At 36.5% G+C, this 22137-nt stretch overlaps 1 pseudogene; it reads left to right on the forward strand.

Moving 5' to 3' along the window:
• The first annotated feature begins 13621 nt into the window (after positions 1-13621).
• LOC131687311 (uncharacterized) lies at positions 13622-19939 on the forward strand (annotated as a pseudogene).
• The last annotated feature ends 2198 nt before the right edge of the window (positions 19940-22137 follow it).

Here is a 22137-nt window from a genome sequence, read left to right on the forward strand (position 1 = left end):
TCTTAAACAGAATTGGTGTGAATTTTACTCGATTTTAAACGGCCCACACACAAAAAAAAATCCTGGAATTGGGACTCTGAAGTAAATTATAGATTCAACCGATGTGCATGACAGATCCTTATGATCCTGCCAACGAGTCCTGATGTAGCTAATCAAGGCTATATGTGGAGTGACCTTAGGGGTCAATCAAAATGATTTTTTTCGATTTTTTCTTGACCCAAGCACAAAAAATCCTGGAGTATGGGGTCTTTCGGTTACGGCGGGCTGAAATTTCTCGAAGTATTTCAGAAGAGAATTGACCCACTGGTTTATGTTCCCATGTCGTAAGAGGCGACTTACATTAGATGTGGCTATGGTCCACTAGAAGGTTGATAACAGTCTATTATCTTTCTCTTAACTCTTGAGTAAACGATATTCGATTCAAATTTTTTTTTTGATTTTGTTGGCCTAGCACAACATAACCGCTTTAGGAAAATTCAGTATTCTCTACACAATGCGTTGAATGAAGACTTTAGATATGTTATTTACAGAGCATTAGCAATAGTTCGTTTGTATGTCTAGTTTATGGGCCATTTTTCTTCTTTTCCGTTCATTTGGTTTAGCCTTTGAGATTTCTAGCACTGATAGTGTCCTATGCTTATTTGAGCGATTCTCTGAGTCCTGCCATTATCCCATGTAGTATATGTTATCAAAAACAAGCATCAAGTTCTAAATGTTGTCAATCGATATAATCCCCAAGAAAGTGATAGAAATTATAAGAAATGTCTCATCACACTGTTAGGTGGATTAAAAGTGTTTTCAATAGTTTTGACGTAGGACTACGTCTTTGTTTTCGATATGGGAGTGTACTTTGCAAATTCTACAAAAATGGTATTTATCGAAAATCCAATTTTAAACGCTTATAATTCAGCCATCGCACGATAAATGCACATATCGCCCCACAAGAATAGATTCCAATATATAAACCCAAAGATTTTTGATATCATGGCATTAAACATTTAAGTAATGTACAACCTAGTCAAAATATCGCGCATTTACACACAGAAGATAGCGCTTCCCAAGTCCAGCACGACATATTTGTGTACCTAGCGCGCTACGCTTCTATGAATGACGTCATCATCGACTGTTTAAAGAACGGATTTGGCCGGACAAGCTCAGTTGCCTGTTGAACGGCAGGCGGAGCAGATCACTGTCGTCAGTATCGTCCAAAAGGCGACTGAGCTTGTTCGTTCAAACACTATGCTTTCTTTTGTGTTGTGCTCGTTTCCAGCATACTTTTATGTATAATCTCGAACACAATTATTACACAAAATCGCTTGTACACTCGAGCTCCATTTGCAAACACGGTTAACATCAGCTTTGCCAACATTTAAAAAAAACTGGAACCTTTCTTGAAGAAAACTGGATGCTCGAAAAAAAACCTTGACCCCTGTAATGATCAAGTCAACCATTCAATAAACGTAATTTTAAGTAAACACATATGTTCCATACCTTTTACTGAAAATTTTAGTCGGTTTTTTTATATTGTTGTCTAAATTAAAAAAAAAAATATTAAAACATTCAATTTTGATTGTAATTGTAATAGTTACAGTAGAATTTTACTGTTTTGAAGGTTTCAATGTACATATCCATAAAATCCTAAATTTAAGACCATTTGCTAAACTTGAGGATCCGCTTAAAGCTTTCTCACGATACCGCTATATCAACTAACTGAGAATTCCTATGAATCAAGTTACAATTTGTGAGAAAAAAACTAAATAAATGAATATTTACCCAAAAAATTGGATAAAACTGGCTCGAATTTTAAAAAAACTGGAATATTTTTCCGATTGTCTGTTTGACTGGATGTTTTTAAACAAAACTGGAAGAATCCAGTTTAATCTGGAAGGTTGGCCTAGCTGGTTAACATCGCTCATTGCTCCATACCGGGTAATGAGAGAGCGGATAATTTAGCCAAAATAGGGGCACTGGACGGTGACTTCTATGAAAGACCTATTGCCTTCAATGAATTTTATAGCGCTTCTCGTCAGAGGACGCTTACTAGTTGGCAAACATCATGGGACAATGGTGATCTGGGACGGTGGTTGCACTCAATTATCCCTAAAGTATCAACGAAGGCATGGTTCAAAGGGTTGGATGTAAGTCGAAACTTCATTCGTGTGATGTCTAGGCTCATGTCCAACCATTATACGTTGAATGCGCATCTCCGCCGTATTGGGATCGCAGAAGATAATCAATGTGCTGCGGAGAGGGTTACGAAGATATTGAACATGTTGTTTGGTCTTGCACTGAATATCGTAAAGCCAGATCCCAATTAATAGACTCCTTACGAGCCAGAAGAAAACCACCCTATGTTCCTGTTCGTGATATCCTCGCTTTACGAGATCTTACATACATGGGCCATATTTATCATTTCCTGAAAACAATAAATATTCAAATATAACTATCCCCACAACGTTTCTAGTTTTTTGCCCTTGCTACCCACAAACAATTTAGATTTCCTCGCAGTTAGTTAAGTTAGATAAAACGATACAAATAAAGAAAAAAAATAAACAAAGATTACAGAAAAACTATCAATAGGTTTACAATGAAATTCAAGAAAATAGAGTATAAATAAAAATATTCAAAATGATGGTTATCCTCAGTGTTAGCATTAAAAAGTGAATTTTTATTATAACGTTATAGTCTTAAGAACTTTTGTAACATGATGTGTAAAAAAACCCCGGCGTAAAAAAGCTTTTGCAAATGCCGTGTCAAATAAACGTTTTATGAAAAAAAAAATAGCTGGTTAACATAGTATCGCGGTACTAGTTGTCTCTTTCGCTATACTCATCATCATCAGCGTTGGCCTATTTTGCTTTGTGCGCTTCAATGTTTGAGGCAAATGTGTAGGTAGGTATAGTTTATTAGTTGCGTTCGATCAATTCATTGATTCATTTCCACTTCACGTGATTCATTTCCACTCAGCCTATCCTATTTTGATTATGCTAATATGTATATACTGGAAAGCCTATTTATGAATGAATACACTTTCACTCGAAAAACCGTTGAAAAAACGCATCTAGGTCCATACATAAAATTGTTTAAGATTATTGTTTCGATATATGATTAAGACCACTGCATTCGTTACATTTAGGAAAGTTACGATAATGGCAAAATATAACTAGAAAGCTTGGTCTATACATGAAATGTAATGTCTATATTTTCTAAAACTTAAATTTTTAAAAGCTGATCTTGTGCTATAAAGATATTATTTCGGGTCGGTTTTCTATCTTTTTTCTTCAGATCTTCTCAAATATGTTTAATCGAATTCGATCACCTACTACAAATGAAATGACCTGACAACCAAGAAGGTTTAGTTCAATATGTAACATTCGATGTTAATTGGTTGTGCTTAAACTATACGTAAGAAATATATTTGATTTATTATTACTCTAAATGTACAAAGAAAATAAATATTTTATATTAAGTAGTATAGTCCTACGTCTACAGTTCGTGCAACCCCATAGGGCTGCCCCTTGTAGTTTTTTTCACTTCAACCGGATCATTCGACGAAAGACATTCTTTCGCTGGAGCACCAATATCGTCCTCGGAAACTAGTAGCAGTCTGTGACAGATAAATCCAGCATTTTTTTGCTACAGGCTGGACGGAAATCAACGGAACCTTGTCTGTGTCAACCTTTCGACGACCACACGTTAAGTCGGGCATAGAGCGATTAACAGGTGAGCTGGCTTCTTCTGGTTCGCGAGCACGTTTGGTTGCGAATCGTTTCTGGACCGGCCAAATCGTGGGAGATGCAGGTGTACCTTTGAGTGCATCACTGGAGAGACTTTCACCATTTCCCTTGTTGTCTCCATTTCCGCTTTAAAACCAGCTAATGCTGTTTTATGAGTTTCACTCAGCGAACGAATTGCATCACTCAGCATTAACTGCATATGATTACGTGAATGTAACACAACTATCGCAGAGCCAGAATATATTGACGGCATCGTTGATAAAATTTAAGTTAGAACGTGTCTGAGATGAACAAGTTAGATCCATACATGGCTTCGGTTCACAACGTTTCGGTTCACAACGATTTTGAGTTCAACCGGCGGAATCAACAATTTTTGAATGGACAAATAACGCATAACACGGAAAACACCATCTATTGTTATCGATACGAAACCAAAACACACCTCGGTAACATGAGATTTGCCAGAAGTCTAAGCTTCGTAGTCTTTGACGAAACATTGTACTTTTGTCAAAAGCTGAATGTAGAGTTTCCGCATGCGTGATTTCATCACTGTATACTGCCGTTTATTGTGATTCAGCAACATTTGGACTCAGTACGTGTGTAATCCCCTCACGTTTTTTCATGTTGTGCATAAGTTTTGCTTAAATTCAGTATGTTCTACGTCTTTCACTGAGCTAGTGCCTCTTGAATGTTTTTACCACCCGCTTGTAATACTTCACACTAGAGATTCATTTTGGCCACTATGTCTGTGCTCCGGAAAATTTGCAATCATCATTTTGGTTGCCTTGTCAACCACAATTCGCACATCCGCATGGACAGACATTACTAAAAATGTTTATTAAAATATATGTGAAACTTTTCACTTTCTGTATTGCAAGTTTAAAATGATGGCATATTTGACATGGAAGCTAATGGTAGTGAAAGGAAGGTAGCGGAAAAGGGATGCACGAACGAAAGGATTGAGCAAAAGATATGACGAACTAGCGGATTAAATTAAAATCCTTTGCATTACGCGACTATGGATCTGCAAAAAGACATGGGAGGAGAAGAAAACCGGGCCGCGAGGTGGCACCTCGAGCAGGTTCCATTCGAAAGTTTTCATTTATATATGGTGCTCACTGCATTGGCCCCTTTTGCTTCCACCAACCGGGCGTTCAACCCTGCGGCATAAACCAGAGAAACTTCGAATTCGCATCTTTCATTTGATGGGTTTTTCATGAAATTATTTTCCAACGATAAAGTTTTCTGGTGCAGACTCGTACACGTACAAACGCACACCATCCAGAATATAAACCCGGGCCAAGGATCGGGAAACTTTGTCATTTGCTGAGAAATTGAAAATCAAACTTTAATACAATTTAAACGATATCTGTGTTTCTTTCTCATATGGCCTGTGTAAAACTGAAGCGAACCACGTGTCAATGTCGGAAACAAAAAAACCTGTTTTAGTCAATTTACTGGTGCAATACAGCATTTATTAAAACTATGATTCCAGGGTTTATAAATAATATACTACGTATTGACGGTCCAGACCTACATAAGTACAGTGTCTACCCATATTTATGATTACCCGGTTATGGATCCTCGTTTGACGAAATGTTGCATGATTCCAGATCTATTATTTAACAATTGAAAAATGTATGAATGTAGTAAAATTCTGGATTTGGAAAGGTAACTTGCCTAAGGTTGGCTCTGCTAAAGAAAACAAATAAGCTAGAAATGTATGTCGACGTGTAATAATCAATCCATGCTTAAATGTTTTAAGGGGTTACACCACTGTAAAGCACGAAAAAATCCACATATTTCGAGAATTTTCCTTGACGAATCTTGGTAATTGGGATTTATAATATAGGGGAGACTTGACCAGGTTTTCAGCTAAAACTGCATAAATCTCTAAATAGGCCTTCAATCCCTCAAAAGTCATAGATATATAATGTGCAAAGTTATTGTGCGTCTTCATGATTTTTTGCAGAATTTTTAATTTAATTTTTGAAAAGTTCCAAAGGTTTTTCTGAGATCGTTTTTTTTGGTCAAGTCTCCCCACTGCGCACCATGGGACACAAATCGATTTTTTTGGTCGAAAATCCAGAATTTATAATCCGTTAGTACTAGACCTTCAGTGTCTTTGGAACAAATTCTCTACAATAAGTGCCCTTCATTTTAGGGAAAACAAAATTAGGGTGGTCCTCTCGATTTTTGAAATAAAAAAATTATCTACGGAATGAAAAAAGATAGAAGGATATGACCTTCCAAAGAAATGTAGAGAAATCAATTTTGAGTAACTTTACTGAAAACGTCGAAACTCTATCTTCAATAGTTGTTATTTTACAGCGATTTCCCTTGTTCCTTTTAGGGTGGCTCTTAAAAATTCAGTTTTTTAATATCTTTGAAGTTGATTTCTCGTGAATGTCGTCTTCGAACAAAAGTTAGCTCTTTCAAATGCGCACAACTCTTCTTCAGAGTCCAACTCATTAACTTTTATATAAACAGAGTTATTGACGATTTTATGCTCAAAATTGGACATTTTCTAAGTTAAATAACTGTGGCAATCAATGTTATGACCATCTGATAGTACTTCAAAAATACTACAAAATAAGGGGTATATGGTTTGTCTCCTAGCGACTCTTCATGTGAAATGGTTGCTTATAAACTACCTCTGTTATAGAGAAGGTATTCATCTAAATTCGTACTTAAAATATATATTAATCATAGTCGCCGTTCTTATATACACACACATCCGGATCTCCGATGCAAATCAAATTTAACGGTGCTCTGGGAAGATGTTATTCTAAACTTGTTTCGTGGATTGAAATTGTACATAAAACATGTGGTTTTTGGACTAAAATGAATGTTTGGAGTATTTGCATGGCATACGTTTTATTCGCATGGCAAAAAAGAAATTATTATCAACATATTACAATTTATTGAAAGCTCGAGTTTATGGTAAAGAAAGCACCCTTTGTTTAGCATTAATGATTTATTTGTTTTTTTATTAATTATATTACCTCCTCTGCTTCAGTTCACTGTAATTTGCACTAATAATTTCCCGAAATACCATTTCTTGCCTTCGGAAATTAACAATAAAAAATTCCAGGTGAATGTACGTTGGGGAACAAGCTGTTCAGCTCTCATTTAAAAATATTTTTTATTATTATCACACGGATAGATTGGCAGCCTCCTCCTTCGGATTTATTTTCCATACACGGCAAAAAAACTTTATCAATGATATCAATATAAATTGCTTATTTTCGAAAGTTATTCGAGCTGTCAATTGTGGGTACTTTTTTGCCTTTAACAATGAGTACTTCTAATCCATTTCACAATAGCTCGATGAGGTTATGCCAATGGGTATAATGATGCTAATAATGGGTTCGTTATGAATTACTTCAAGCGAGATAACCTACAAATTAAAAACGGCAGTTTAGACTTCTAAGGATGGTGCAAATATGCGATAATTCAACAATTTAGACTGCTCTAGAAGATTCAGGGATTCTGTCAAGTTGATTTTAGGCTTTAAGATAGAGATTCTATCAGGATTCAGGTAAATCGTGTAAAACTGGTGCTGCATTTTTTTTAAATTCAGATTTTTTTTCATTCTGGGACGATTTTCCACTTTTATTCAAAATGGGCAGTTTTCTACGCATTAAAAGGTACTTTATTTTATTAGTGTAGAAATTGTTGAAACGCAGAGAAAAAAAATACCACTGAAAAAATCAATATCTTAGGTTTTAAACTGATAAGTTGGTCTCCAAAGAAAAAATAGACACTTATCAGAACAAAATTTCAATTTTTTTGGAAAATTGACTTCAAAAGTATTTTATTGAAACATAGTTTTTTTTAAAAGTCAGGCCAAACCAATTAAAAGAAAATGCCGTAAAATAAAAGCCTCTGTCGATAGTTTGGGAATTGTCAACAAAGTTACTCAAACATGATTATTTTTTAATTTTCTGTAGGGCTTTATACTTCTATTGTTATTATTCAGGAGAAATTATTTTCATTCCAAAAATCAAGGAGACCACCCTGTTTTTTACACCGAAATGAAGCGCACTTATTGCGAAGAAATTCTTTTGAAAACACTGAATATCTAGCACTTACGGGATATAAGAACTGGATTTTCAACAAAAAATCGATTTTTGGCCCATGGAACAGAGGTAGTTTATAACATTTCACATGAAGAGTCGCTAGGAGACAAATTATGTACCCCTTATTTTGTAGTGTTTTTAAAGTACTATCAGATGGTCATAACATTGATTGCCACTTTTTGCTACCTTCGGAGTTATTTAGCTTATAAAATGTCGAATGTTGAGCATAAAATCGTCAATAACTCTGTTTATATAAAAGTTAATGAGTTGGACTCTGAAGAAGAAATGTGCGCATTTGAAAGAGCTAACTTTTGTTCGAAGACGACATTCACTAGAAATCAACTTCATAGACGTTATATTAAAAAACTGAATTTTAAGAGCCACCCTAAGCGGAACAAGGGACATTGCTGTAAAATAACATCGGTTGAAGATAGAGTTTCGACGTTTTCAGTAAAGTTACTCAAAATTGATTTCTCTACATTTCTTTGGAAGGTCATATCCTTCTATTTTTTCCATTCCGTAGATAATTTTTTTATTTCAAAAATCTAGAGGGCCACCCTAATTTTGTTTTCCCTAAAATGAAGGGCACTTATTGTAGAGAATTTGTTCCAAAGACACTGAAGGTCTAGTACTAACGGTTTATATGTTCTGGATTTTCGACCAAAAAAATCGATTTGGTGCCCATGGTGCTGCGGGTAGACTTGACCAAGGCGTGGGGAGACTTGACTAAAGAATTTTGAAAAATCATAACAAAAAATAAAGACATAAAACATTTTATAATTAATTTTTCCATTTTGTCGAGATCTTTAGGTAGCAGTAAAAATATAAAATATGTATACTTTGATAAATTTCGATTTTTTTTATGCATTTCTATTCTTTTTAAGGATTAATTGTACTGGTTGTATTGCATGTTCACACATCACGAAACCAGTCGTACTATTGCTAACTTTGTTTACTAATACTAAAATATAGAGACTTATGTTTAAGGTGGGATTTTTTATGGAGTGATTAACATTAACAGTAGATACCAAAGCATTATAAATGTCAGCATTTTTGTATCTTTCTTTGGCTAATTGCCACTTGGTCAAGTCTCCCCATAAATTTTTTGTCAAGTCTTCCCACCATTAGTTATTGCGTTCAATGTCATTCAAATTCTAGTAATAACTATTCCAATATTCTAATTTATGTAAAATCATTTTACTGCTTCACAAAGATTAAAATGGTATATTAGTAATAATATATAATCAATAATCGAGTAGATATATCCATACAAAGTTTAATAAAAAATTACATAATTTAATGCAAATTTATTAATCACGTAATATTTTCTGCAAGGAAAGGATTTTTCATTCCAAACTTTTAAAATTACCTTAAGGGATCAAAACAAGTATAAAAATATTTTTGAAAAAAATTTAAGAATCAAATAGAAGACACCATAGCCACAAATAGAATTTTGCGCTTGGTCAAGTCTCCCCATGTTCCCCTAAGGAATGAATAACAGAAAAATATTTTTTTCGAGTTCTTTCATCACAAGACGGCGGCTGTGCAGCTTTTTTCTCCCATGCACGTTTTTTTCGAAGGGGTGCACGGCCGGAAATTATCTCCCGTAATTTTTGAGCTAGGATCAGAAACTTACGTTCTTCCGATTTCATATGACAATAGCAAGCGACGTACGGAGGATTTTTTCGATATTTTGATTTTTCGCGAAATAGTGTACTTTTGAGTGAAAAAACGCATAAAAATCGATACAATTTCGAACATATTGAGAAAATTTCAAAGCGATCAAAAATCATTTGTTGGAGTTGGAGTATACATACTAGGCGTTGCGGCAGAATTGAAAATTTGAACATTTATGTATTGTTCGTCGCTAGGGTACGCCGCGCGCAATCGCGCGTTATTTGCCGCGCCCGCACAGCAAAATCTGCGGTGCGGTGAGACACTTTTTCCCGCAGACGCGGTGCGGGAAATGAGCCTTTACCGCAATCGCGCTTTAATAAAATAATCAACAATGTCTGCATTAAAAAGTGGATTACATGCCATTTGAGAAGGACGCAAACAGATGTATTTCCTTAGCGAATTCTGAGCAACGGGATTGTTAGGAAAATCCCTCTGTCAGAATGTTCAAGTTTTGCATTTCAGCCTAGAATATAGAAAATCATAAAAAACATTTTATTGCCATAATTTCCATTAACTCGCTAATAATAATCTGCATTCGACCTATCACTTCTTAATTTTTCAAATATTTTAATTACTATAACTGGATAAACAAACAGCTATTAAGAAAGAAAATTCGCGAAAAAAAAATTTTTGAAAGAAAATTGAGTTTTTTGGACTTTGGCACATTTTCGCCTTTTTGTCTTTCTCATACAGAAATGTTACGCAATCACATCATCAACCTAATCCCGGTTTTTTGACTTATAAAGGGTTTTGTGTTTAACAGTGGTGTAACTAGGGGTATGTGGTGAGGGGTTGCCCCCCGAACATTATCACCCTTTCCCAATCTCCCACAAAGTCCCGTCCCATCAAATACCCCTTCCCCTCATCAACCCCCCAACTCATCCACACAACCCTCTTTCGTTCAAATCACCTTCACCTAGTGTGTATACTAAGATAGACTGGGGTGGTTCTGTTGTGGGTTATTCATTCACTTCACACACACACCCTGCATGATCAAATTAGTTTGCGGACCACCAATATTATATATTTTTGGTTCAAGAAGGGAAGAATAAAATTCCCTAGTGGGTCCGAAATTTTGATTTGGAAATACGCAATACGTAATACGCAATTCAATAAAAACCAGTAAAAAATTGGTTTGACATGATTTTGAGTTTGAAACTACTTTAAAATTGAAACTAGTTTAAAATTTCTCAACAAATTGAAATTTTTTGGCGGGGTCTGGACCCCCCGGAACCCCCTCCTGGATCCGCCGCTGATTTCAAGTGTTTTGGCGTCGACACATAGCATCTCAAGTTCGTGGCTATCGATCCATTGTATGTATGTGCAAATCGTACTGAATATGAAATAGACATTTCCACAATTATAATGTACATAACAAAATAAATAATTATAGTTTGGATGAATCAGAAAGGCACAATCCCACCATTAGGTAAATCAAAACAAATTTTTGATGGAAAGATTGGATTTTTGCATTTTTTGAGATTTTAATAATTGAACATTAATGTATTGTTATCCAAACTTTTTTTTAATTTATGAGTGTTATTGTCAAGAAACTGAAAATTCTGATATCACATTTCTTTACAAATGTGTACTTCGTGAGCCCTAATATTATGCCTTAAGTATGGGCCAAACAAAATAACCACTTTGGAACGTATTGTTGCGAAAAAAACTAACGTATGAAATTTCATACGCTGGGCTAATAGGGTATCAACAAATCATTACAGTGAAAATTCGGCTAATATTCTTATATTTAGCATAAAATCGAATAATATCTTCCTCCTTGCGAGAGCATTCATTTAGCAGCTTTTTGAATGATTTTAACACTTCTCTCATCTCTCGTGCCATTTCGTTGCATCAAACCATCCTTCCCTCAAACTTTGTAATTATTTTAAGACAAGGTACATTTTTTTACGAGAATTTACATTTACATAAAAATATGCAGGCATGCACTGATTCAGCGTTAAAATCAGCAAGAAAGTTGTAAATTCCCTCCGGGTCCAAAAGAGAAAATAATTTTGCCTTAAAAAAATATCGGTTCAGCCTAGCGTATGAAATTCCATACTTTGTACTACCAGCAGAATGTTCGCAATTGTTTCACCAATTTTTTTTCGCACTGAGCCACATTTTTCACACCTTACCCGACCAGGAGAAAATAACTGGACAATAACCTGAGCATACTATTTTTTGGTATTCATACCAAAACTTAGTATTAATTGATTATTATACCTCATTGAGGTATTAAGTAGGTGTTGAAGAAACATTTTTCAATACCTGCTTAATACCTCAATGAGGTATAATATTTTAATTTAGTATTATTTATGTATTCCAGTGATTTTTACAAATACCAAATCAATACCTTATTGAATATCTCTATAGAGTGAATTTTGTTATTGGAAGGTTGAAAAATGTTTTATTATTATTCAGGTATTATAATAACTCGTTTAATTATCAAATAATTATTTGTAGAACATGTCTGTGTTATTTGTTTTGGTATTTTACCTCTTATGTAAGTTATCACCGGACCTGGCCAGGAGCTTCAAAAATATTTCGCCACGCGCAAACAGGTGCGCGTGACACCAGTCGGAGCCCGGAATCAAAGACACATTAATTGCCGACGCAGTAGCACCCGACGAGCAGCACCAGCGCAGCGTCATCATTAATGTAGGTTCGATTAGCTCAGGCCTCTGTAACAATTTTGTTAGAAATAAATTCATTCTTGATTCGACCATAGTAGCAAGAGGTTTGTTTTTTAAAAAGAACCTCCGGCTCATGAGTAGATAACTGGCGCCTGAAAAACGGGACTCGGTTAGTAATAGTATAAAGCCACCTGTAGCTGCCCGCAATAAGTGGAATTCGGAGACTCGGACTTAGAGCCATCGCTGATCAATTCGACGATTTGCAGCCCCGGAGCGCAACCAGGTGCACTAACCAGAACCGTTCACCACCGGAAATAATAGGACTATAGCACCTAGGCGTTGCCCGCTGTACTCATGTACATCCTTTATTTTTTGTAATTATAAAGTGAAAACGAAAGAAATAGATTAAGTAAGCAAACCGCTAAAATATCACAGATAGGCGCGTTACTAACCTAAACGCAAACCTTCTAATTCAATTGATAGAGATCCAACATTAAAATTACATTTAAACGCGATCTCGTTTACTAATAACACAGTGGCGAGCCCGGAACATCCGTAAGCAACCCACTAAAATATCACAGCCAGGCGCGACACTAACCTAAACCGAAACAGTGTAAAACTCAGTGAAAGTGAAAAGTGAAGTGATTATCCCCCCACCATAGATCAACTAATTGAATTATTAGAAAATCTTAACATGGACCCCGAACCAAATCCCATTCCGGCACCTGTGCCTGCACCAAATCCTATTCCTACCCAATCTCGCTTTGTCATCGATCGAAACATTATCGAAGATAGAGTAAAAATTCCTCAAATCGTAAGAGATTTGCCTGACTTTAACGGCAATCCTCGAGATTTGAGTCAATGGCTACTAGACGTTGAAGATGTCTTAGAACTTTTCAGCGATCTGCAAAACAGTTTTCAATACCATCTTCTCATTAAAACAGTCAGAAGAAAAATTAAAGGTGAGGCTAATGATGCTTTAATTACCAGCAACACGCCTACACAATGGCACAACATTAAAGAAGTGCTAAAATTGTATTATGCCGATAAGAGGGATTTGATGACCCTCGATAACCAACTAAAATCGTTGGTTAGACAACGATTAGAGAGTTTAGAAAGTTACTACAGCAGAGTTCGATAATTAGTCACACTAATTAGCTCGGCCATTTCTATGGATGATCAATGGCGTGGTCACAAAGCGATTTTGATGAGGTTGTATAATCAAATCGCTCTAGACACCTTCATCAGAGGATTGGGTGACCCCCTCTCTAGATTTTTCAAAAATTTCCGACCACAGAGCTTGGCTCAAGCCTATAGCTATTACGTAGACTACCTAAACCTGGACGCGCGAAACGCTCCAGTAATTATGCCCTCTTGGCAGCATATCCCATCGACAGCGCCTAGGCAATCAATCCAATTTCCAGGACCTAGCCATGGTAAACCACCAGTTCCACCACGACAATTATTAATAAAAAATATGCCTCCAAAAATGCAACCAATTGCTCCGCCAAGACATTTTAATCAGCAACATTTCATGCCCAGAGCACAGCCAAACATATTCGCTCCAAACAGGACTTTTGTGCAACCACAACCTCGTCCTGAACCGATGGACACGGGTAGCATCCGTACCCATCAGGTGAACTATGGTAATCGGCCTATTGCACAGCGCAGAGAAGCGAGCGACTCGATGAGAGCGCACGACCCTCGCGCCAAACGCATGGCTCATACTATTGAAGAAAACCCGCATCCCGATCCAGGGTACGAAAAATGGTACGAGGAGCAGATGCAATTAAGTAAAGTATTTTTTAATGATGAGGAATACGAGGAACCGCTGGAAAGTGCTGAAGCTATCAAAGAAGACTCAGATGAGACTAATTTTTTAGAGGAAAAGTGGGTGACAAACTGGATAGAGTGAAGCGCATTTCTCCGCTTCCATATATGAAAATTCCTACTAGCCAAGGTGAAATCAAATTACTAATAGATTGTGGAGCCAACATAAACATAATTTCAAAAAAATGGGCTTATAATTCAGATCAAAAAATCATTAGAATTCCTCAACAACCCGTAAAAGGAGTCACCGGAAACGGTGTTATTTCAGAAGCTATACACCTTGCCATCTTTGCACCTATTATAGAAACTCCTTACGAATTTTCAATTTTCGATTTCCACACCATTTTTGATGGAATAGTAGGTACAGGAATAATTTTCAGCAAACACTTCAATTTTATTTCGAACCAAAAACTCCTGCAAGTTTTCGGTAAGAACAGAACATTAAATATTCCTATTCATTTCTATACGCCTACGCCGGCACCAAGGAAAATAATTTTAACAACCATAATAGAAAAGGTTAGGCTCGAACACCTGACTGCAAAAGAGAAATCAGAGCTCATACCCATCCTAGAAGAGTACAAAGAAATCTTCCATAACCCAGATAGCACCCTTTCATGTGCAACAAAGGTCAAGTGTGACATCCGCACCACTGACGCTATGCCAATTTATCAAAAAACATGCCCCTACCCTATGGCTTATAAGGACGAAGTATACAAATAAATGAGTAAATTATTAGAATCAGGCATTATTAGACCATCAAGATCACCTTGGAATTCTCCCGTTTGGATAGTCCCAAAGAAAACGGACGCATCCGGAGAAAAGAAGTTTAGACTCGTAATTGATTACAGAAGAGTAAATCAGAAAACGGTATCGGATAAATATCCCATGCCTGAAATATCAAATGTGCTTGATCAATTAGGAGGAAACAAATACTTTTCCACCTTAGATCTTGCCTCGGGTTTCCACCAAATCAAAATGAACCCGACAGATGTGGAGAAAACAGCCTTTTCGGTGAATTATGGCAAATACGAATTTCCATTTTGCCATTTCGTCGCTGTTGTGCTATCTTATGACAAACGCCATTTTGGGGTAAACTGAGTTAGATATGCCACATTACTTGTTTGAAAAATCTCTACAAAGTGGCGTTTTCAGAATTTTGAAATTCTACTTGGTTACTTAAATATTGCAAGAAACGTCATGAGAAATTGTGAGTTTTTTGCTTAAAATCACTGTATCTAGGTATTTGCTCAAGTTATATTGAAGTTTTAGATGTTTTTATGCGTGAAAATGTCTGAGGAACACAATGACATAAACATTTTCAAAAGAAAATTACACGAGTTGTGAGAAAAACACAGTTTTAGTTTTAAATTGGAAATAAAGGATATTTGGCAACATTGTAACTAAAAATAACTATTTTTTCTAGATGCCCTGACTCATTCCCTTCAAAATGCATTTCACCGATTGTTTATAGCCCATATGAACGCAAAGATATGAATAAAAGTTAAAAATTGATGATTTTTTTCTATGGAAAATTTTTCATGCACGATTATGACACGTTATACAAATTTTGTCATCAATACACGCCTATGACACGTGTGAGTTCGACTTTTGTTTACATTCATAGTAAAAACTCGCAACATAGTCAAGCGATCTTCGTAATATTTGAGAGATTGATGAAGATTAGATAGAAGCATCAATTGTCTTCTTTGGAATGTTTATACCATTTATAAGTTTCAAGATATTCAATCTCAAATTTTAAAAATCGTTTTTCTCGAAATGTGCTAAATGGCGCTTGTCATAAGATAGCACAACAGCGACGATTTGGCTTCAAAAACGCCCCTGCAATCTTCCAAAGGGCGATGAACGACGTGCTGCGCGAGCACATTGGTAAACGCTGCTATGTCTATATTGATGACGTGGTTGTATTTGGAAAGACCCTACAGGAACACAATGACAATTTAAGAATTGTTTTAGATACGTTACATAAAGCAAACCTTAAAGTCCAACTGGACAAATCAGAATCTATACACACTTCGACAGAATTTTTAGGCTACATAATATCAGACGAAGGAATCAAACCTAATGAGAAAAAGATTGAAGCGATTCGGAAATTTCCAGAACCCAAAGATCTGAAACAACTGAGAGGATTTTTAGGACTTCTCGGATATTATAGAAGATTCGCTAAACCCTCAACAAATCTTTTAAGAGGGGAGAGGAATCCTGATTCAAAAAAGCAAATTGCTCTTAACCAAGAAGAAAGGAAATGTTTTGAAAATATGAAAATGATTCTCATCAGCAATGACGTGTTATTCTACCCAGACTTTTCCAAATCATTATAATAACCACAGATGCGTCAAACTTCGCTGTTGGTGCCGTGCTAAGTCAGGGTGAAATCGGTAAAGACAAAACAATTCACTTTGCGTCAAGAACTCTAAACAGACCTGAAGAAAATTATTCAGCGACAGAAAAGGAAATGCTCGCAATTTATTGGGCTCTCAAAGTATTTAGAAATTACATTTATGGTCAGACATTCAAGATAGTCACTGATCATCAACCACTTACATTTTCATTGTCAACTAGAAATGTCAATGCCAAATTAAAAAATTGGAAGTCCTACTTAGAGGAACACGATTACGAGATGGTGTATAAACCCGTTAGAAGCAACGTTGTTGCCGATGCCTTGAGTCGCATTCAAATTAATTCATTAGCACCAACTCAACATTCGGCAGAAGATGACGACTCCAATTATATCCTATCCACCGAAGCTCCTCTCAATGCCTTTCGAAATCAGAATTATAATAGAAAAAGCGAACCATCCTGAAACAATCGTCACACATCCCTTTCCCGGAATACGTCGCACAGTAATAAAAAGAACAAGTCTAACTGACCAAATTTTGGCATCCCTACTGAAAGAATTTTTCGATCCAACAAAATTAAACGGTTTATACACCTCCGGTCCTCCGAAGAGATTTTAGGACAACTTCAAGAGGTTTATAAACAGTTTTTTATTCGAGCCGGCATACTTAAAATTCATTTCATGGATTTGTTGACTTTTCTCGGTGAAAATGAAACTCCAAATTTTCCCATTACCACACGTAACGTTTCGGCTTACTGCTCTTCAGCCATCGTCGGACGCCTACAAACATTTATTTAGCATTAACGTTAACATCAAATTGTTCACAAAAAATTACAAAGCTAGCATTCACAAATTAAACACAATTTACAATTAACTCACATAAACTTATATCACGCATCTCCATTCACTCTCGTTCACTCTCCACTGCTAGGTGGGCGATCACTCTTCGACTGTCTGCGTTCCTCGCTATTCAAACACTGTCGAAGCTTGGTGACCAGACCGTCGTATGTTGTGCAGAATGTCCCACATTCTCTTTGTAGGTTCACCGTTTTTTCCTCGCCGAGAATTTTGATGTGAAACATCTCTGCAGTTAGTCTGCTCTCCTGGTTTTCGATTCGTTCCAGTATCCGGGTGTTGTCGAAATCGAAGATGTGTCCTTCTTGCAATGTGTGTTGGGCTAAACCAGTTCTCGCATCTTTTTTCTTCGCGTCGTTCTTGTGCTCCGCTACTCTCGTTTTCAGCCTTCTCCCCGTTTGTCCTACATACGTTTTGCCATCGCCTGTTCCACATGGAACGAATCGAAAACCAGGAGAGCAGACTAACTGCAGAGATGTTTCACATCAAAATTCTCGGCGAGGAAAGAACGGTGAACCTACAAAGAGAATGTGGGACGTTCTGCACAACATACGACGGTCTGGTCACCAAGCTTTGACAGTGTTTGAATAGCGAGGAACGCAGACAGTCGAAGAGTGATCGCCCACCTAGCGGTGGAGAGTGAACGAGAGTGAATGGAGATGCGTGATATAAGTTTATGTGAGTTAATTGTAAATTGTGTTTAATTTATGAATGCTAGCTTTGTAATTTTTTGTGAACAATTTGATGTTAACGTTAATGCTAAATAAATGTTTGTAGGCGTCCGACGATGGCTGAAGAGCAGTAAGCCGAAACGTTACGTGTGGTAATGGGAAAATTTGGAGTTTTCATTTTCACCGAGAAAAGTCAACAAATCCATGAAATAAATATGTTGCGGTGACCATAAAATCTTATATACTTAAAATTCGTTTCACTCAAAAAGTATTAATAGACGTTCAAGACGAAGAAGAGCAAGAAAAACACATTCGTGAAACCCACTCAAGGGCCCATCGCGGCATTAATGAAAACAAAGAACAAATTTTGCGAGAGCTTTATTTCCCAGGGCTCACGCAAAATATACGAAAATATATCCAAGTATGTGACGTCTGTAATGAATCGAAATACGACAGACATCCGTTGATAATTCCACTTCAAGAGACCCCACTTTCCAGATATCCTTTCGAAATTCTTCGTATAGATATTTTCCAAATTCAAGACCCTTACTTTCTCTCTAGCATCGAGTAAATATGGACGTATGGTCCCGATACGATCCAGAAATACGGGTCACATAGAAAAAGGAATGTGGACAACACTTACGTCACAAGTAATTCCTGAGTCAATTGTAGTCGACAATGAAAGATGGCTTCAATCACCCAACATCCGCGGTTGGATGATTGATTTGAATATCCGAGTATACCTAACTCCTAACCATAAATCAGAAGTCAACGGAGCAGTAGAACGCTTTCACTCAACCGTTCTAGAACTATACCGTATCCAAAAACAGATTACCCCTGACACGGCTGTTCGAAACCTTGTTCAAACAGTCGTGGAAAAATACAATAACAGTATCCACTCATCAACGTCCCTGACACCCAAAGAAATCGTCTTTGGGAAAACAAGAAACCCAGACCAACAAATTGACCCTGACAGACTGGAACAAATCAGACAGAAACGATACGACGAAGTCTTGACAAACCTTACAAAAACCCAACACAAACAATTATCGACATTTAACAAAGACCGACCAGAAGCACCTCAGTTCCAGATAGGCAAAGAAGTATTTGTAAAAGACAAAATTATTAGAGCCAAACACAAAGCAAAATTCAAAAAATTTCATGTTCAACGAAACAATCATGTAACATTTAGGAACGAACGCGACTCAAAATTACACAAATTCAATGTAAAAAATATAAATATCAAATAAATATGAAATAATTACAGGCTACCACTGGCACTCAGCCAAAATATCGAAATTCATAATGTAAACGAAGACCCAGTAGCTATAGTCAAAACAGGAGAAGCAAGGATCGTAGGAGGATACCAAAAATTTGAGCATACTATTACCATTACAGCCATAGAAAATACAATATTTCAAATAGAAGCACAGTTCTCGAGAATAAACTCGAGTTACCCTGGCCTGATTATACTACTGAAACAAAAGATAGACGACCTCACAAACAACGTAAAACACCTCAAACCACGAACGAGACAAAAACGATTGGACGCACTAGGACGAGCCTGGAAATGGATGTCCGGCTCACCAGACGCTGATTACCTGAACATGATCACTGAAGGAATTAATGGCATAACAGATAACAGTAACAAACAAATATTAATAAATGATCAGGTTTACAACAGTTTAGAAAACATAACAGATACAGTTAATAGATTGATTAATTTAGAAGAAACCCGCTCTACCTTAACCATGGAAGGAATTCAAATGTTAAACATAATTCTGAATATAGACATTATAAACAAGGAAATTTCAGCAATACAGGAGTCTGTTACACTCGCAAAGCTAGGGATAGTTAATTATAAGTTGTTAAGCACAGGGGAGATCAATCTAATAGATGAATCTTTAAGCAATCAAGGCGTATATTACGAACTCCAGGAAGAAGCACTGAACTTCGCAAAGGTGACCATCGGCACAAACAACGAGATACTGCTCTACGTAATAAATATTCCAACATTTGTTCAAACGGTCTACGAGAAATTAAAAATTGAAGCAATCGTCAAAAAATCACAACGCATTCAACTGAAAGGAAATAGTTACCTTAGAGGACCTAATGAACTATTATTACAGAAACTCAACTGTGAACGATTTGGCAATTGGAGCCTATGTAACCGATCAGATTTAGAAGATTTCCCGAAGTATTTGCCGAATAGTGGCAGGAATGGAAGGAAAATGTACATTTGAACATATACCCAACTATCCACCGATCACAGAGATGAGTCGCACGACAGCACTTCTCAATAACGTTAACACTACGCTTCGTACCACGTGTGGGATTTCAGACTGGAACCTAACCGGTTCATTCATGATAATATATCAAAACTGTTCAATAACAGTGGGCCAATATACTTACGTTAACAACATCATCAAAACGATAGAACACAGAATTTTCATCCCTTCATCAAGTTTGATAGTGGCAGAAGAAAACATCGAACATAAACTCGACATCTACACTCTGCATCAATTACAGCACCAGCATCTGAAACAGCTAGCACATCTTCAATCAGACACAGCATTACACAGCTGGTCTCTCATAGGAGGCTTCTCATTTTCGTCAACAGTCATATTTATAATCATAATTTACATTCTGATCAAATCTAGGAACCAAGGCACAATTGTTCACAATAGACCAAGCAAAACGATTACCTGTGGAAAATCATATAGTAACAAAAAATATTCAATACTATCTACCGGCTTCTACGAATTTAGCAGTACTAGCAATTTGACGTTGACCCAGGAGGCTCAACACCCAGGGAAGGAACAGTTATCACCGGACTTGGCCAGGAGCTTCAAAAATATTTCGCCACGCGCAAACAGGTGACACCAGTCGGAGCCCGGAATCGAAGACACATTAATTGCCGACACAGCAGTACCCGACGAGCAGCACCAGCGCAGAGTCATCATTAATGTAGGTTCGATTAGCTCAGGCCACTGTAACTATTTTGTTAGAAATAAATTCATTCTTGATTCTACCATAGCAGCAAGAGGTTTGTTTTTTAAAAAGAACCTCCGGCACATGAGTTGATAACTTGTATAGCTCACTAATACCATATTGTGGTAAACAGTTATTGGTATTGATACCTAAATTTAGTATTCCGCAGTTATTTTCTTCTGCTCGGGTAATTATTCGTTCTCAATCCGAAACAAGAATTAGTGATTTAGAATTTAATAATATGTATTGTTCATATTTTGGTTTGAATTTTGTTCAACTTTGACATTCGAAAACACAATGAAATTTCATAAAAAATATTGTTGATCATACACATTATTAATCATAGGGTATTAATTAACATTCACAGAAGACCAAAAGTTTGAAGACGCCTTTATTGTATTACAAGTATGATCCAGAAATGTGTTGTTTCTGCGTATGAAATTTCATGACCCAGCATAATGGGTTAAATAAGTGATATATTAGCTTTCCAATACATTCTGAGCTAAGTCGATTGCGTTTCGTACTGCGAATCTACCTAACCATACTAAAAATCTTTTCACTGCTGTTGATGCCGAAAGAATTCGGGTTGCGATTTAGTTCTTCGGTGTATAAGAATAATGAATGTCAAGGCCTCTCTCTCTCTCTGCATATTACTCACTTTTACCAAACCCCTAATATGTGCAACAAGTAGGATTATTCTGATTTTTACTAGTCAGAGTAATTATTACTATTGTTCGCTACATTATATAATGTGAGCTGGAATATTTGGCTGCGAACTGAATGAAAGACCGAAAAAAAAAGACAAATGAACAGAAAATGCTTCATAAAGCCCGTTTCAAAAATCTTAGAATGCAATCGGCTATGAACTTCGAGCATAAAAATTGGACCTCTTCGATGTAATAGTCGATTAAAAAAAACCTTCAGAATAAAAACCGTCAAAAATCTAATCTTGAATGTGATTTTATACAGATTTTCCTGCGAGCGAAATATTTTCTTTCAACCGGTTTTTATACTGGAGGTTCATCCTTGTCCACTTTTTCGGGTGAAAACTTTTTCAACGATTCTTATTCTGAAGGACCACTGTCCAATTTTTACGGTTGATGTTTATTGTTCGATTTTTACATTCTAAGATGTTTGAAGTGGGTTTTACAAAGCATGTTCTATCCTTGCGACTTTTATTTTCGGTCTGTCAAATGTAAATGCAAAATTTTAAGGAAAAACATTAAATGAACATCATACTCACCTACACATGAAGTTGAAGTTTGTAGCTTGTCACGCACATTGAAGCTACACGGCAGTGAA

The sequence above is a fragment of the Topomyia yanbarensis genome, chromosome 3, assembly GCF_030247195.1.
Source record: "Topomyia yanbarensis strain Yona2022 chromosome 3, ASM3024719v1, whole genome shotgun sequence".
In the NCBI taxonomy this organism is placed as follows: domain Eukaryota; kingdom Metazoa; phylum Arthropoda; class Insecta; order Diptera; family Culicidae; genus Topomyia; species Topomyia yanbarensis.